The sequence below is a fragment of the Protopterus annectens genome, chromosome 13.part0 (genome assembly GCF_019279795.1).
Source record: "Protopterus annectens isolate FY-2018-M chromosome 13.part0, PAN1.0, whole genome shotgun sequence".
Classification (NCBI taxonomy): Eukaryota; Metazoa; Chordata; order Ceratodontiformes; family Protopteridae; genus Protopterus; species Protopterus annectens.
In genome coordinates, this window is record NC_056747.1 from 1,318,346,594 (window position 1) to 1,318,365,465 (window position 18,872).

The following is an 18,872-nucleotide window of genomic DNA, read 5'->3' on the forward strand; positions in this document are numbered from 1 at the left end:
AGTTCACACCACCCAGTCCGATAACATAGCAGGGTAATGACATCTGTAATAAGTGTATGTAATGCCATGTACAATGCATGCGCCTGTGTGCTGTCATTACAGTAACAATGGGTGTGAGTGTCATGTGTGGGATACAGATGTATATGAGTCCTATTGTTATCCATGTGTATGTGTTACATACAGGGGTAGTAACCCAGGGTACATGCTGTCACACTGGCATGTAGTGTATCATGGCAGTACTACTGCTGACAGTGCATAACCAGGCCAGGTGGCAGCATACCACTGTATACACAACCCCTACACAACCCATCTCCCCTTGGACAATAGCTAGGTACACAGCTATGACCAGCTGCAGCGACCCTGTACTGACACATGTGTATGTGTGCATGACTGAGTATAGCAGTGTCTGTGTGTTTGCACACCTGTACCTGGAAATTCTATGAGGGCCTTCACAACTAATGCAGCACCCATTGCCATAGTCAGTCGTGGTTGCTGCTGTATGGGACATTACATGTACCCTGTTAAGCTCCTCCCCATACTGGCTACATGAGTCTTGCAGTACCAGCACAACAGTGTTGTACAAATGGGTTGATAGGCATGGGATACCCATTGTGCTCTGGCATGTGTGTATGTGTGCATGTGCGTATATCTGTAGGGTACAGCATTCTGAGGCCACATACTCCTATTACAATACCCATTGCCACACAATAGTACAGATAGTGTTGTTGCTGCCCATAGGTGAGGCATGACAATGCAACACCCTACTATGCATGTGGCATGTGCATTAGATGCATATCTCTGTAGTACCACTGTTGGGGTATACTATGGGTTGTATCGCAGTCACGGCCAATGTTTGATGGTAGGTATGGCAGAGTGTCATCATGGGTTTCAGAGAGTACAATATCCACTGGGGGATGTGGGTGCTGTGTACACTGTCATTACACCAAGGTACCTGCGGTACATGTCCCATGTACCATGTTATGGTTACCACTGTCACCATCAACCATACAGGTAACTGATACCACAATCCAGGCCAGTTATGCATGTGCTGTGTGCAGCCTACCTGTAACACATTGGACACACGGTCAAGTTAGTTAGCAGTGATAGGCCCTAGTCTCTTGGATGTGTGTCTGCCTATTATGTGTCTGTTAATGTGCATATGAAGATATGTCACACTACATATTGTCCACATACACCCATTACATCCCCTATTAGCATACTTTACATGTCTGGGGATGTTTTCCATGTAACATGTAACTTGGGACACACCTCACCCTAAACACTGTGTGGTGTGTGCAATGTAAGCCACACACTTCAGTATCACTACATAGCTAGGTAGGGGCCTAGTCCCAGTGTAACCAAGTAACAGTGTGCGTGTATGTGGATGGGTCTACATCAGGTTGCAGGGTACACACACCCCATTGGGTCACCTATCCATGTGGCACAGGCAATAACCATTTTAGTAACCTGTGACATGTGTTCCACTGTACCCCAGATATGTCACAGCCATGGTGTCACCACAGTGCCATACCCCATTGTGGAATATGACTGCAGACTATCCTCGTGCCAACACATGCACACCTACAACACAAATGGATAACATTATAGGGACTGCAATCAACCAGTGTTACTAACAGCTATAATGCATCATTGCTGGATGGCTACACTACCTACCATATATTTATTACACTTTACTCCTTATAACATGCTACAATAGCAGTCCTGTGGTACACTGTAGTACAGTCACTGCGCGCATCAGAACCATATTAGCCTGTCCCTGCATTGATGATATGGATGACAGGGATGTGGCACAGGTATTGTTATATGCACAGGGCATCCTTGTGGTGACACATGTACACCTACAACACAAATGGATAACATTGTAGAGGCCACAATCAACCAGTGTTACTAACAGCTATAATGCATCATTGCTGGATGGCTACACTACCTGCCATATATGCATTAACTTTACTCCTTGCAACATGTTACACTGCAGTACTATGGTACACTATAGTACAGTCAGTGTGCATCAGAACCATATTAGCCTGTCGCTGCATTGATGGTATGGATGACAGGGATGTGGCACAGGTATCATCATATGCACAGGTTGTGATGTTGATTTGCCAGAGGCTGAGGGTGGGCCATACATTTGACACCATGTGTGTGAGTCAGGGGTGAACTGCGATGTGCTGGGTGTAGTGTTTTGGTGTGTGTAGGTATGGGATTGCCTAGGTGTGTTTGTACAGTGTGTGGGTATGCATGCACACAGTTCTGCCATGTGGCTGCCCTACACAAGTGTTTATGGACAGCTGCAGACCATACCTGGCAGAGTGTGCAGTTCACTGCCTCCGGCCACAGACACGTGAACTGTGCCTGCCAGGGGTTCCATAGGCATGTCCAGGTACAGGCCTCAATGTGCTACTCTCACTTGCTGATGACAAATATCCGCTGGTACCAGGCCCCTCCCGGGACTGGCCAGAACCATGTGCACGTGGCCTGCTGTGGTGTGGTGTGGACAGCACCACCCATACTGCCGGGGCTGGTACTGCCACTACGGGAACCCCTTGATGTCCTAGCACATCCACGTTGACTGCCAGCTGTTGGTGTTGCTGGCCTATGTCCACGCGGCCGTCGCTGCCCCCCCATCACACGTTCAAGCACGGACATACCACTGCTGATGAAGGCCATCATCTCACCATGCCATCTATCCATGAGATTGGTATAAGCACGGATGGCACGAAACAGTTGACGAATGTTGCTGCTTACAGATAAGAGAGCAGCCCTCTGCAGCCTCAGGCCCTGTCTGGTGTAATGTTCCATACGAGCCGGCGCCACCATGACTGCCTGAAATATGCACCTGCTGGTATCAGCTATGTCACCTCTGCCAGGAGCATGATGTCCAGCGGCCCTACCACGAGCACCCTGGGACATCTGCCTATGTGGTGCCCTGCCAGACATCTGGCTATGCCTGATACGACCAGACACAGTAGGCATGGTTACTACACTTTCCTGTGCGCTGCCACCAAACACCAGCTGTCATTCCACTATGGCCACTGGTGATGGGATATGTATAGGCACTGAAACTGTGTGCAGGGTTCAGGTGGCTAAAAGAGGGATGTCAAATGATGGTGGAGTGTCGGCCCCTGGCAACCCAACCTGTGCCTCAACAGTACTATCATCATCTTTGGTGTCTGTATGGACAATGGACACTATCAGACTGCATGCAGGAGGGACCCTGACCCACCGTGCCACCTGTGGGGGAAAACAATGAATGCACTTTAAAACCTGTACAGCATTGCTTAACAATACATGCACACACATAGACACACACACATACACACACACACACACACACACACACACACACACACACACACACACACACACACACACACACACACACACACACACACACACACACACACACACACAGACACACCTCCATAATACTTACCTGTCCATGACTTTACAGACAGTCCCAGGTATATGTCCACATGTACCACATCCTGCATCACACTTGTTAACATACACGCATTGATACCACTCATTAATATATCAGTCCTCTAAATGCCTACACAAGTGGTCACAACACAAGATCTGTTACTTCATTACCTGCCTGACCTGTGTGTAGTGGTTTTAGATGGCCTCACTTCTGTCATTCGGTGTTCACCCTGTTTATGTCCAGACATAATGGACATGGCCCCTATATGTGTGGGCTACTATGTTCCATCTATAATATCACACACTGGTGTGTCATGTGTATGTAATACTCAGTACATGCCAAATATGCTGCTCAATCAGCCTATCATGTGACAATTGTAATAATTGGATACACTCCCTGGTGTTGACTAGTACTTCCCCAATGCATCTGTAATTCTGCATACGTGAGTTGTAGGTGACCTCTCTGCTGAATGCGATATTAATGGTGTACCTGGTGTCTACCTTCTCTCTTAATGCCTGTTCCATGCTACAGACCATATTATACTATCAGCTATCCTGTGATTACATACATGACATACATGACAAGTATTCCTGGTGTGTAATGTGGCAGTCTATGTACATGTACTGCATGATCCCAGAGGGAGGTACTGCTGTATGAACACCTCACAATCACATATATGTATACATGGCCAGCCAAACAAACACACACACATGCACACACACACACACACACACACACACACACACACACACACACACACATACACACACACACACACACACGTACAGGTGAGGTTGCACAATGATAATACACACAATCCCCCTATTACCCCTCTGTCAACATGCATAACATATGGTACCCAACAGCATGCAGTGCAGCTATAGTCAATCCATGCTATCAGCTGTATACATGTGTGTGATGCATGTGCTGTGTCACTATGTCTAGCCCCTTCCTCGGATACCACTGCACCCATGAACACAGTATTGCTGTGCACCTGTTTTGCACCCTGCCATGTACTGTGCACCACACCTCATAGGTGTACAGCCCATTGTTGAATGTGAGCTACTGTGTTGGTTATGTCAGCTTTAATGCTCACAGCCCCTATGCTTTCCAGCAACACATAACTGGGATGATATGTGGACAGATGTCATTAATGAATGCCTGATGTCTGATTCACAGCTCTCAACATCAGCGGACCATGTATGACCAATCCAATACTCTTAAACTGACAATCCATCAGAGCATTCCTTGGCTATGGGGGGTGTGCACACCCTTATTGATATGATGCACCCATCCTTGATCTGCCATGGGACCACATCACCGCATATCTTAACAGTACATGAGCCTGATATGTGACATATGTCCTGTACTTTTACATGCAGTGTCTACAGAATGTGTTAGGTGTGCAGATGCTGACCACGGTGCATGCACACCGTGTCGGCATATGTGTGCACACCCTTATCATAATGGTTTGTCGCACCTCTTGTTGTGTGTACTACAGCAGCCACTACTCCTAGCAGGGGTATACCAGCATGGGCCATCTGCATTTGCCAGTGTATGTTCAGTCTGCCCTACACATGTCCCCCTATTCTGCATGATTGCTGAATTAGAAAGTTGCGAGAGAAAACAAACTAAAAGATTAATTAAACTGCGCTATCTTCTCTTAACAACAAAATAAGAGGGAAGAAGCCTACTAGCTAGGTGAAAGCGCTAAACCGTTAATTATGTGGATTTACTGTCTATCGTTGTGAGTGTTTCAATAAATTCTTGGCTGTTCATACTGTGGATACTGCATTCCCTCTTATTTTGTTGTTAAGACAAGATAGCGCAGTTTAATTAATCTTTTATTCTGCATGATTGCTAGGTCTACTCATTTACACATCCCTTGGTGTTTACACGGTGCCGTCATTATTGCTGTGGGGGTAGAGTTACAGCTGCCACAGGTCCTGAACCTGACTATGTGCAGATACAACCATCCTTAGCAACCTTAGGATCCCTGCTGCATTGCTCTGGTGTGTCATGCTGACACCCCCCCTCCTTCAGCCTTTTTGCAGATGCATGACAAGTAACACCTACACATGTGTCACTTTGCAGTGAACCATACACTGAACACCACATCTTACAGCCTAGTCCCAGCTGATGATGTGGACCATTTTGATGCCGTATGCCATAGTGTATCTCTGAAGCAGTTACCATTGTCCTACAGGTATATACACTGGTGTTGCACTGTATATGGGTGTTGTTCCAAACATGTCCCTACTGTAGGCCATGTCTCCCACCATTATGTTACTCCCTGTGAACACATTCCACAATGGCAGGCAGGATGTTAGTTATCATGCAGGTGTCTGGCATACCCTTCCAATACCCCATCATGGCCACCCCTGTGATGCCGTACATTTCACAGCAACAATATGTGCACATCTACAGCATGCAATCTGGGTAGGTATGTTAGATGTGTGCATGGAATATACTATCACCATTACATGCCCGGTGTATTGGCAAGCATCTACATAAACCATACTCACCAGCTACAGGCTGCTGCCTTGGTGGTATCCCCGGGGGACCTACATAAGAGGGTGAAAGATGCAAAGTCAGTGGCCATAACTGTGGCAGTGCTAAGGGTGGGTGCAGTATTACAATACATCAACAGTACATTTCCACAATACTACCACATATAGACATCTGTTTATCACTACTATGCAGCAACAAAATATATCTATGACATGTCAGATATGCATGATCTGCCTGTACCGATGCAGATGTATACCCAACTGTGGTCTACAGATGTGCCCTGTGGCCTTACCTGCAGTCTCCTTGGCTGGTGTGTGGGTGGCACCCACCCCACAAAGATGTCTGATGGTTGATAGTTAGCTGGATGGGCAGGTGCCATGAGGCTGGCCACGAGCTCCTCCACACATGTCAGGGGGGATGGATGGCATGGCCCCCCCTGTGGCAAGGTGATCCCCCAGGATTGCAGCACGCTGATGGGCATGGCGAAGCAGGTCAGAACAATGATGCCAGACCTGCTCATAACAACTGCAGTTGTGCAGTCCGACATCATTGAACCTGTGGACTAGGTCGTTCCACAGGGCGGTCCACTCCTGATGATCATGGGCAGCTTGGCCAAACAAGGTTGCATAATGATGAATGAGTCCATCCAGCAGGATGTCATTTTCTGCTGCTGTGTAGGCTGGCAGCCTTCCATGAGACAGATGTGAACAAGTCATGCAGCAAGGTTACCACAGTTCTTAATGCACATCACTGTCACCCCCCACCATATCAGCGACAATAAACCATACACACAACTCAATAGGTATGGCTGCAGCATACCTACCAGTTGGGCAGATATTGTACTGTACCATGCTTTGTGCAATGTGTTTGTAGCCATGTTTCCTGTGTGGACACTATCATTGCTGGCCTGCTACAGACTATTCACCTGCATGCCATTGTCAGAGCCACAATGGTTCCATATATGCCTGTGGTATGCTTGCTATGTGTGTGCTGCACATCTGACATACTGTATTATTCTGGTTATCTATGCATGTTGTTGGGCATGTTCTGGGATTGTGTAGACTACTACCAACATATGTTCTATAACTGTGACACAATAGCATGTATATATGCTACTGGCCAGCAGAACCACCTCTCCAAACTCATCTGCCCATGTTACCCAGCAACATCACATGTGTGTCCCACCTTGGGGCATCCTCATGTACTGGTCCAGCAATACCGTCAGGTGGAACCAACTCAGGGGATGTTGCCCCCCCCCGGGGGCACACACAGACATGTTCCTGTCCCCTGAGGTCAGGTCCAGGGTCTGTTCCATTTCAGGCTCCACAGACACATTTGGGATGTGCTACATCACTCTGAGGCACCCAGTACACAATTACAGGGCCAAAATGCTCCTCCTGCTCATCCTCCAGACCAGGCACCTTCAGGACATGGACTGCTGTTGTGAGTAGCAGTGGGTGGGAGGCTTGTTCCCATTGTGTCCATATTGGGGCCTATGGGGCGTCCACATCACAGACCACACACACCATCCAGGGTGTGTACCCACCGCATGTGTCACATACCACTCCTGTAGACTGTCTTCTGTCTCTGCCAACCCTGACTACCTCCACAACTATACCTGCCATACTTCACAGACAAGGGCAATGTGGTCTCAACAAGGGGTTAACATGTGACATACCCATCCATGTTGCATACAATGACAGCTGTAGATATCTGTGTGTATTGCTATGTGTGCTGTTTCCTCACACATGGCAAGCAGCACTGTGGTAGTAATATAAGGGGCATGTATTAACATACATATATGTTTGTGTGTGTGTGTGTGTGTGTGTGTGTGTGTGTGTGTGTGTGTGTGTGTGTGTGTGTGTGTGTGTGTGTGTGTTTGTGTATATGTAGACATGTGCATATAGGTATATATCTATATATGTGTAGATGGATCTAAGATGTTTGATTGAATGAGCAAATGTCCAAATCCATAACCACCGAACACACTTTAACGAAACCGCTTTTATCGAAAAAGTGCTTTCGTTAAAGCATGTTACTAAAAAAAAAAAACATTACATTAATGTTTTTGCAGGGAGGCTTCCTGCACCCCCATGTGGGGGGACTGTGCCCTCCACACCCCCCTACTTTAATATTCTCCCTCCGAGACTGCACTACAGTGGGGAAAAGGGAGTTTTCCCAAATCTGCACCGTAGTACAGCCTTGGCAACAGGCATACTTATGCGAAAGTACTTCTTTGGTGAAAAGCACTTTCTCGTAAGTATGCCTGACCATTTGGGTTTCGGACTTTTGATCATTCTATGAAAAGTCCTAGACCCATGTAGATATATGTGATGTTGTATATATGTGCTCATATATATGTCTACACACACACATATATATCTATATATATATATATATATATATATATATATATATATATATATATGTATATATTTATATATATATAGATATATATATGTATATATGTACAGATATGCATACCTATATGTGGGGTGCATTTAGACATCAGAACCACAATCTCACAACACCCTCCTGCACAGCTGTACTGTTCTGCCTTGCTACAGCGCAGACAGGTGGCACATGCAAAATTCAAAGTGGTTTAGTGGTAGAATTCTTGCCTGCCATGCGGGAGATCCGGGTTTGATTCCCGATCAATGCATTAATTTTATGGGTGGCAAGTTTGTGTAATGGTTAATGTGCTTACCTTAAAAACACAAGATGCAGGATTGATTCGGACATGGGGTAACTGGCTAGGCTTAAAATGGCCTATAATGGCAGTTAGCTTAGTACTAACCTATAAACCTATAAACCTATATGGACACAGCCTGACATTAGTGGAGTATATGTAGGGACAGATTGCAGGTAACCCTATTACACATACAGAAGAGCAGGCTAGCACGTACGGTTGATGCACGGATAAACCAACCTTGAATACAAAAAACAAAATCCAGCACCCCGAGTAGGTGTAGCAAAAAACTGATTTATTATTAACCAAACCGGTTTCAGCAATTAGCTTTCTTCAGTGGTATGGTCAAAATGATTGAACAGTCCTTATTTATACATGATTCAAACGAAGCATATGACATCATTTCCTGTTTAGATAAATTATAAATAAGACATTAATCTAATTCATGACCACATAATGTAAATAAGATAGAACAGTAGAAAAAAGAGAAATATAGCCCACAATAAACCATCATAATTAGAAACTAACATGTATTCCAAAATTCTACTACTGAAAACATATTATTAAATACTAATGATAGACATATCAGACCAGTGAAAACTATGTCAAGATAGAAGCTAAAAATAAGAATGTTTATAACTTATTAGAATAGTAATAACAAATGATTTATAACTTGTCATTAAGGCCTGGTGGAAACAAACCATCCAATTTGATTATCCATTTAGTTTCCTTGCTGTTTAACAGTTTATGCCATCCAGTTTTAAATGCTCTGTGGCCAACAATCTTGTCAATACAAATGAAAGAGAATTGAGCCATTTTGTGTAAAACAGTATGTTTGTACAGAGCATTAGTAGCCCTAGCATTTCTAATGTCACCTAAATGCTCAGAGATACGAATATGCAACTGTCTGGAAGTTTGACCAATATAAAATGCCCGACGTGTACATGTGGCCAAATAGATCACCCAGTCCGTGCTGCAACTGGCAAAATGATTAATGTTGAATATCCTGCCTGTATTCTTGCTAGTGAATTCCTTTGTTGTGAATATATATTTACAAAAAGAACAGTGACCACAAGGATGACAGCCAATTAATCTATCTCCTAATAGAGTAGGCTGGGTCATGCAGACATCCTGAGATGTAATTCTTTTGTAATGTGAGAAATGTGATCCTAAAGTTTTGCCTTTGCGGTAGGAGTAAAGACATCTGTCGTCTAACCACTTAGCAAGATGTGTGTTGGTTCGCAGTATATTCCAATGATTACTGATAATGTCTTGTAATTGGTAGGTATTCCTGCCAAAAGTAGTGACTAATCTAAGTAGCTGACCTGAGGACTGAGCAGTCCTGTCTTTATAGCCCAATAAACTGTCCCTGGATAAGTTGTTGGTCATGCTAGCTGCAGATTGGACATCCATTTTGTTATACCCACGCTGTATGAATCTGTTCGAAAGGTCATTCTGACAATGCTGAAGGTCTACATGAGATGAACATATTCTCTTAATTGTAATAAATTGAGATTTGGGAATATTTCTAATGATGTGTTTAGGGTGGAGACTAGAGGCATGTAGAAGACTGTTATATTGTGGATATTTTCTATGTACAGTGGTACGAAGAGTGTTATCCACTTCCTAACAAGATCCACTGAATTTCGATTCCTACCCTCCAAGTTTTGTCCTCCAATGGACAAACACATAGCCATATTCCAGAATGCTGTTCTCAAAGATCTACACCACCAGTTGGGCACAGGAAACACCATCAGAAATAATCTAAATGCTCAGGAACAACAGGCACTTACCAATCTTAGAAATAATACAGACATCACTATTCTTCCTGCTGACAAGGGTGGGGTCATTGTGGTTATGAATTCCAGTTATTACTGGGCTGTAGGTAAAAGACAAGTGTCAAATACTCAGCATTATCTACATATGCCCAGTGACCCTACGCCCAAATTCAAACAAGAAATAGATCATTTTTTACAGCTTGCTGTTGAAGAGGGCATTATCAGTGTAAAAACAAAATTTCATCTTAGTGTTCAGGATCCAGTCAAACAATATTTGTATCTTTTGCCCAAAATTCATAAATCCCTTTCTACACCTCCTGGTAGACCTATTGTTTCAGGCATTGGATCACTGACGGAACCTTTATCAGTTTTCCTGACTCAATATCTAAAGCCCCTGTTGTCACATGTATGGGCAAGACTACAGGATACTACTGAATTCCTTCAGATTGTCTCTGAATCACAACTGGAAGCTAGTTGGATCATGTGTACTCTAGATGTCACATCATTATATACCAGCATACCACACTGGGCAGGTCTAATGGCATTGGAATATTGTCTGCTTAGGACCAACCTCTATAGTCCAGGATTTAATACCTTACTTATCTGTATGGCTGAACACGTTCTAACCAATAACGTGTTCTATTTTCAAGACCAATGTTACTGGCAAATTCAGGGCACGGCGATGGGTGCTTCTTTTGCACCTATCTATGCAGATCTCTTTATGGGATATGTGAAAGATCAGATTATATATAATGAAACACACAATCTATATTTGCTTGAAATGGATATTTGGAGACGTTACCTGGATGACTGTTGGTTGGTTTGGAAAGGGAAACTGAGTATTTTATGGAATTTGTGGAATATTTGAATAGCAATAAATGGGGTGTTAGATTCACAATAAACCATGACAAACACCAAATTGATTTTTTGGATGTCCACTTAAGTAAGGAAGTGGATAACACTCTTCATACCACTGTGCATAGAAAATATCCACAATATAACAGTCTTCTACATGCCTCTAGTCTCCACCCTAAACACATCATAAGAAATATTCCCAAATCTCAATTTATCAGAATTAAGAGAATATGTTCATCTCATGTAGACCTTCAGCATTGTCAGAATGATCTTTCGAACAGATTCATACAGCGTGGGTATAACAAAATGGATGTCCAATCTGCAGCTAGCATGACCAACAACTTATCCAGGGACAGTTTATTGGGCTATAAAGACAGGACTGCTCAGTCCTCAGGTCAGCTACTTAGATTAGTAACTACTTTTGGCAGGAATACCTACCAATTACAAGACATTATCAGTAATCATTGGAATATACTGCGAACCAACACACATCTTGCTAAGTCATTAGACGACAGATGTCTTTACTCCTACTGCAAAGGCAAAACTTTAGGATCACATTTCTCACATTACAAAAGAATTACATCTCAGGATGTCTGCATGACCCAGACTACTCTATTAGGATATAGATTAATTGGCTGTCATCCTTGTGGTCACTGTTCTTTCTGTAAATATATATCAACAAAGGAATTCACTAGCAAGAATACAGGCAGGATATTCAACATTAATCATTTTGCCAATTGCAGCACAGACTGGGTGATCTATTTGGCCACATGTACATGTCGGGTATTTTATATTGGTCAAACTTCCAGAGAGTTGCGTATTCGTATCTCTGAGCATTTATGTGACATTAGAAATGCTAGGGCTACTAATGCTCTGTACAAACATACTGTTTTACACAAAACAGTTCAATTCTCTTTCATTTGTATTGACAAGATTGTTGGCCACAGAGCATTTAAAACTGGATGGCATAAACTGTTAAACAGCAAGGAAACTAAATGGATAATTAAATTGGGTGGTTTGTTTCCACCAGGCCTTAATGACAAGTTATAAATAATTTGTTATTACTATTCTAATATGGTTATAAACATTCTTATTTTTAGCTTCTATCTTGACATAGTTTTCACTGGTCTGATATGTCTATCATTACTATTTAATAATATGTTTTCAGTAGTAGAATTTTGGAATACATGTTAGTTTCTAATTATGATGGTTTATTGTGGGCTATATTTATCTTTTTTCCACAGTTCTATCTTATTTACGTTATGTGGTCATGAATTAGATTAATGTCTTATTTATAATTTATCTAAACAGGAAATTATGCCATATGCTTCGTTTGAATCATGTATAAATAAGGACTGTTCAATCATTTTGACCATACCACTGAAGAAAGCTAATTGCTGAAACCGGTTTGGTTAATAATAAATCAGTTTTTTGCTACACCTACTCGGGGTGCTGGATTTTGTTTTTTGAACCCTATTACACACCTATGGCATTCCTGCATGCTACAATACAGATTAATCTGAGTATCCTGCAAGGGGTGGGCTGTGGATCCCACGTGTCCATCATAATGTCATTACTTCCACCACCAGCTATTGGCCACATAATATACATACTTCCCATTACAGAACACACACTATGATGGCTTACAGTCTTCAGATTTTGCTGATCTTTGGGCTTTGTCTTAGTTCCTGTGCTATCCATATCCTTATTTGGATAAGAGGAAGCTTCTTTGTTCACCAGTGGGAGTGGAGAGCACTGAGCAACCTATTTGTCCCTAGAGGAGTGGTTCTAGCCCAGCAACTTGTAGTTTATTGGCCATTTTGGGTCAATTCCTGGCTCTTTTCAACCCCCTGCTATAAAACCCATTTTTGCATGCTTTTGCACGATTTTGTGCGAAGTTGCTAAGTTGCTCATAGGTCAGCATCAGGCAGCGCCGGTTAATCAAGTTTAAACTATTTCTGACTCCGTAAAGTCTGCTCTTCAATTTTTCCCTTACAACTGCTCTACTTGCAATCTAAACAGCCTATACTCTATCTGAAAAGCTCAGCACTTGCTCCTAAAGCATTTTTTATACAGGTAAAGCACTCTTAAACAAAAGAAAGTACTTCATTCACCTAAATTCCCTTGAGTACTCATTTCCCAATAGGTCCTTTCTGACTCAGTTACACAGCAATCTTTTTCACTATTCTAGCATGTCGAAGGGTCAGTTGCTGGCGTCCTCTCCTGTTCAGCTGGTGAATCTGGGAATCTTGAGGCAATGTTACAATTGCCTCTTGTACACAGACAACCCTCTCCTCCTCCCAACAAATACAAATATATGTGAGAGATGCAACTATATAGCCAAACTGGAGGCTGAGCTCTCTCAACTCAGTACTGGTAAGACCAGTCAGGAGGAGAAGGTAACCACGCACACCACAAGCCCAGTCTCACATAGAACTATCACAACTGCAAACCAAACACATAAACAGACAAAAACATACTCGGAGGCGCTGATTAAAAATCTACCAAAACAATAGAGGCCTCCAAAGCAGACACCCAAGCAACCGCCACCTCAAGACATAGCACATGCAACACATAGTTCACAAAGTCAGTGTGCTAAACAGTCACAGCCCTTAAGGCCAAACAACATGCCAGACGCACTTGTAATAGGTGACTCCATAGTCAGGCACACTGACGTCCCGCTCACCAGACTGAACAAGGAAAAGGTCACAGTAAGCTGCCTGTCGGGAGCTAGAATCTGACACATAACACAAGCACTCAGGTCACTCCACAGCAAGTACAAATATGACTCGTTCATTACATGCCGGTGTGAACGACCTGAGATGTACCTCCCTGGACTACATGAAAAGAGACATAGAGGAGCTCTTTGATTATGTAGCCCAGGCCGGTATGACCCTGACCCTGAGCAGCATCTTACCCTCACCAAGAATGATGCCACAGTACAAAGACAAAATGATCAGTTTTAACAATTGGCTTAATTATTGGTGTCATTCTAAGGGGATCCAATGTCTGTCTGCTTGGGATGACATGTTCGACAAGCCACGCTGCTTCGCAAGGGATGGCTTGCACCAGTCACCCCTGGGCTTCCAGATATTGGCCAAGGCTCTTGCCACCCCCATAGTGCCTTTTTTAGGCAAGGCTCAAATGACAAACCTACCACCCTAGAAAACACAAGTGGAAAAAAACTAAGGGTAATGCTGCTCAATGCCAGAAGTCTAAACCTCAAGATGCACGCTCTCGAAGCCCTCCTCAGTATGGAGAACATCGATGTCTGTGCAGTGACTGAAACCTGGTTCAAGGCTCCTGAGAGCACCCCAGCACTATCAGGTTTTACCTCATATCATGCTTTCCAGCCCCAAAACTTGGACCGAACCACAAAAGGAGGGGGAGTATCCATATTCATCAAAGATACCCACACCTCCAGGTTAGTGGCAATGCACGAAGCATCGGAGACCATCCAGGTGCAACTAACCATAGGCAAAACTGCCATACAGTTTGTAGCATGCTACAGACCACCCTCTCAAACTCAGGAACCCCACACAGCCTTCCTGAAGACACTGGAGAGTATGAATGTCTCTCCAAATACCATCATATTGGGAGACTTCAACTACCCAAACATAGACTGGGAACATTACTCAAGCCCCAACACCCTAGCCCAAAGGTTCCTAGAATTCATAAACTCAAATGCAATGGAACAACTAGTCACCATTCCCACAAGAGGAGACAATATACTAGACCTGATCATCACAAACATGGGGACAAAATGCTCCACACCAGAAGTATATCCCTCATTGGTAAGATCAGACCATAAATTAATATCACTGGAAATCCACATCCTGCCCCCACCCCCTGCACAAAAGACCACAGTGAAGAACTTCTCAAAAGCCAACTTCACACTTCTTAAGACTGAAGTGGTATCCTTCAAGGTCCCTGGCCAGTGGAAACCACAACCTACACTGCTGAATCCTTTACAAATGCCTTCTACGGGCACCTTCAAGAATGCATGGATCATGCAATCCCAAATAAAACCAAGACCCATTCCCCCAAAGGCAGGCACCCAGTCTGGTGGACCCCAGCCATAAACAAACTTTACAACAGGAGGAGGAAGCTACTACATGACAGAGCAAAATCCCTAAAAGGGAAGGCATCTCTGATCAGTGCTAGCAAAAAACTACGATCACTCATAAAATCATCCAAGGCCAACTTTGAGAGAAAAATCTCAAAAGACACAAAAGACAATCACAAGGCCTTCTTTAGCTATGTCAGAAACCTGGGTGGAATCTCCCAGATATGCTCAGAGTTAGTCCAAAATGACACAAAATCACTGAACCCACTGGCATTGCCAACATTCTGGCAGACAGGTTCAGTGCAAATTTCTCTTCCCCCTCCCCCCCCCAAAAGGAGAAATAACTATCCCAGCAGAGTGTAGCCTCCCTAACATCTCAGATGCCCAGGTGAGAGCTGCCCTCTCTAAAGCTAAAAACACAGCATCTATGGGACCGGATGGTGTCCCCGGCTGTGTACTACATGAACTCCAAGAGGAACTAAACCCGCACATAATGCTGCTGTTTAATCTTAGCCTTACTACAGGATATGTACCCAAAGAGTGGCGCACAGCAACAGTGGTCCCACTTCACAAAGGCGGTGCTTCTATGGACCCTGGAAATTACCGCCCCATAAGCTTGACGAGCCTGGTCTGCAAAGCTATGGAGAGGATCATTATGGAACTCATAAACAAAGACATTGGGGACCTACAGACATTGGATCCTACCCAATTTGGCTTTGTCAAGGGCAGATTCTGCCTTTTGAACTTGATCGACTTTTTTTGAAACAGTCACTAAGGCCATTGATGAGGGTAAGGCAGTTCACACAGCCTACCTTGACCTTGCAAAAGCCTTTGACACAATACCCCACTCGGGCATCATAGACAAACTCACCAGCTTAAATGTAAACCCATATGTCAGAAGATGGGTTGCAAACTGGCTCAAGGACAGAACCCACAGGATCAGAGTTGCTGGAGCTATGTCAGACTCTAAGCCGGTCACAAGCGGTGTCCCACAGGGCTCAGTCCTGGGACCCCTCTTGTTTGGCATTTATTTTTCCGAGGTACAGGCAAACATAGGAGGATTGTGGCTGACAAAGTTCGCAGATGACTGCAAACTGGGCACCATAATTGATACTCCAGCGGACACAAACATCCTTCAGAGAGGCCTCATAGAAATGGATAATTGGTGCCAGAGCCATGGCCTTAAGCTGAATGCCAAAAAATGTATAGTCATACCCTTTGGGAAAAACAAGGTACCCACAAATTACCACATAGGTGGTAATCCATTAAGTACAGAAGAGGTAATCAGGGACCTAGGGACCCAGGTTGACAGTAACCTCTCATTTGACACTCACATTGCCAAAGTGGTTAGGAAGACCTTCTATATTGCCCACCTTATCATGAAGGGTTTCACATCTAGATCAAGAGAGGTCATTGTGCCCTTGTACTCTTCTCTTATCAGGCCAATGATTGAGTACAATGCCCCATTTGGGATGTATCTTACCCGACACCTGCAGCAGTTGGAAAGACCCCAAAAGTTCCTCACCAAGAGGATAAAGGGTCTTAAACATATGTCATATGCTGCCCGAATGAAAAAACTCCAGCTCTATTCAGTCGCATACCGCCTACTCAGAGGTGATCTGTGCCTGACATACAAGGCCATGTCTAATCCAGAATTAATGGACATGCTCCACCTCAGAAAATCCAAATCCATCAGAGCCACGAGAGCAAGAGACTTAAACCTCAACACAGAAATAAATTGGACGTGCTGGAGGGACAGATTCATAACCCAGAGGCTCCCTACACTCTGGAACAGAATCCTAATCCATGTTAGGCAGAGCCCCTCACTAACTCTATTCAAGAGAAATCTTGACGAGTGGATGGGAGATCGTAGGTTTACCCTGGGGGTCATCTCTGTGTCACTACTAGACAGAGGCACAGTAAACTAAACCCTAAATGGGTGTAGTATTCTCATCCTAAGGGGTGGTGAAAGCCACACACACTCTGGCTAGGCCTATAAATGCCCTAGGGCAGATAGCCTAGTACAAACCTATGAACCTATGAACCTATCAGTCAGTGCTGCTCTGGACAGTTGACAGGTATGGCCCACTACCCACAGGGATGGACTCTATTGTCCTTAGTTGTTCAGCTGAACATCATTGCAACAACAACACCTGAAGGCACATATAAATAATTCCACATCATCTATCCCATTATTATGGACACAGTACTATGGTCAGTTACATACATATATACTTCACATACCTGTTATGGGAATGTAGATTCTTCTGGATGTTTTTTTTTCTGTGCCTTATATGCACACTCTCTCTCTCACTCTCTCTCTCACACTCAGTCTCTCTCCAGTAACTGGAGTGAGCTGCTTTGCATAGATTGCAGCATGGAATTTGTAGGTGATGCACATGTTCAAGTGATGGCCTCTGCACCAATCAGTGTACTCCTTTTGCTACCTGCATACTGTGTAGTACTTCCAATTACCACTGTCATGACAACCAACTACTATAAATCCCTACATCATGTGGTCATGGTCCCTTTACCTTTCCTGTATGATGGAAATCCTTCCTATGTGTGGGCATCAGTGTTACAGACAGCAGGTAGCAATACCTCTTACAGGAGAACCTGCACACTCAGGCCAGCTACATATTTGTAGGAGGTTCCAGTACTACAAGCAGAGTGTGAGTAGTGTTGTTGTATGCACTGTATAGCACTGGTGTTACAGGAGTTGTGTGAACATACTAGTGTAACTTGGAATGCAGTCTGTCTGCATAGCTCTCAACTGTGGGCCTATCCTCTTGATGGCCAGAGGTGTGCCTATTATGTTTTATCTGTCTACCACACAGGTGTTATGTCAGATATATCACTGGCAGTGTGTGTGTTGAGTGCTATCAGTACATGGCTACATCCATTTGTGTTTCTGACTTCATATTCCTGACTAAGGACATGTTGCAGACTATCCTGTAACACCAGTGAATTGCTTAGTGTATGACAACAGTTTTACACATACGGGCCTGTGTTCCAGCCTCTATCCTCCACTTACATACCAGGCTTTGCACATATTACATGCTGTCAGGGGTTGTTATGTAGTGGGCTGTGAGTATGTCATGCTGCCATTCCTGCCATCATTCCACTGCTGTTGTGGCCCCCACAAATATTGTGGGGTTGGGTCCATATATGTGTGGGCTTCACCTACACAATACATGTGTGCCCTTATGCACTCCAGAGGCCAGTGTATGTAACAGTGGTATATGACTCTGTATTATTGAGTCTAATGGGGTGCACCATAACTAATCTAGGCTGTTACAACATGTGGGGTTATCAGGGGTAAGCTGCCTTAAGGTATCTGGATGTACATTACCATACAATCTACATTGGGTAAGTGCAGGCCTACTGCCTCCTGCCATACAGACTGTTCTGTTTGTCAGTGTGATTGTGATGGTGTCAGTTATGCCTTGTTATGTAACAGATACATCCCATTGTGTCAACTGAGGTCTTTACCCCCTAGGGATTGTGTACAGAGTGTAGATAGAGGCTGCT